The following is a 1,304-nucleotide window of genomic DNA, read 5'->3' on the forward strand; positions in this document are numbered from 1 at the left end:
ATGCGGTGCTTAGGGACATGGTTTAGTGGGCATGGTGGTGTTGGGTTGATGGGAGGACTCGATGATCTTAGAGGTCTCTTCCAACCTTAATGATTCTATGATTTAGGCTGCTGATGGTTTCAAAGTAAATGCAGGTAAGGCAGCAGTCATGCCAACACAGGTGCTTTCTTCCATCCCCTTTAATCCTTTTCAGGGTTACCCACAGGGAGAACATGAGAGTGTACCCCTAATCTTCCAGTGCCATATTATTAAGCAATATTATTAACACCTAATGCCAGAGCGAATGGTGCAGATTATTAGACAGAGCCTGAAATGGCTGCTCAGCGGTGGTCTCATGCGAAGTCTGGATAAAGTAATGATGTGTCTGTTCTGCAAAATCCATCTATGCCCCAAAATCGAGCTGCTTGTTCCAACTTTGCTTTCTGGTGATGGTCTTGAGAGGCACTGCCCTGAAGCAGGCATCCAAGCATCAGCTTCTCCTTTCCTTAATGCACCCGGCAAGCTGTGCCACGCCAGAGCAGCAGGTCGCCTGGCATCACCAGAGGTTTTGGCTACTCCCAGGCAAGTTAATATCTGTGCAAATCATGAAGTGCAGCTGCAGATCCAAGCGAGCCACTAGAGAGTTACTAGAGAGGAATGTTTGATAGTCTTGTCCTGGAGAACAAGTCTTCTGAGGAGACTCTGTTTTTGTGGCTTCTCTTAGCACAAGGTTTCTGCAGCCCTTTCAGGGGTGACGCCATGCAGAAGTACTGGTGCTATTTTACTTCATAGATAGGTTAAGTAATTTTACAGATTCTTATGCTAAACCAGTTAACAGACCCATACTAGGACTCCAGATCTGATCTCAGAAGAGCCCCTTGCTCTCTTGCGCTTATTCTGCTTGTTAAGCTTTATTTGATTAAAACAAAAATAGCTTTAGAGACTTTCTATATGATAGCTCTTGTTTTGAGAAAACAGACTCCTATCTGAGTTGCTGAACACACCCATAAGCCAGTGGCTGTCCACTTCTGCTGAGTATATCAGTAAGTTATTAGCTCTCAAGGGAGAAATTTGGGGATATAAATAACGTGTGTCTGGGCATATTTGTAATAAAAACAAACGTACGATATTCTGAGAATAGAAGGCAGCTATTTTAACTGCGGGCTAACTTAAACTGTAAAGTAGCTTGCATGCTTCCCATGGGGGGTAACAAAACCTCGCTGGCGGCTGGCCAGAAGGTCTGCTTGCTTTTGCTTTTCTTTACGTGCCTGAAGTCAAAACTTCCTGCACCCCAGCTGCAAACGGTGAGCGGAAGGAGAACGTGC

General features: G+C 45.1%; 1 protein-coding gene across 1 annotated transcript in view; it reads left to right on the forward strand.

Annotated features, from left to right (window-relative positions):
- ORAI2 (ORAI calcium release-activated calcium modulator 2) overlaps positions 1-1,304 on the forward strand; it is a 10,873-nt gene that overhangs the window by 7,483 nt on the left and 2,086 nt on the right. The window lies entirely within an intron of this gene.

The sequence above is a fragment of the Pygoscelis adeliae genome, unplaced genomic scaffold (assembly GCF_000699105.1).
Source record: "Pygoscelis adeliae isolate BGI_AS28 unplaced genomic scaffold, ASM69910v1 Scaffold282, whole genome shotgun sequence".
Classification (NCBI taxonomy): domain Eukaryota; kingdom Metazoa; phylum Chordata; class Aves; order Sphenisciformes; family Spheniscidae; genus Pygoscelis; species Pygoscelis adeliae.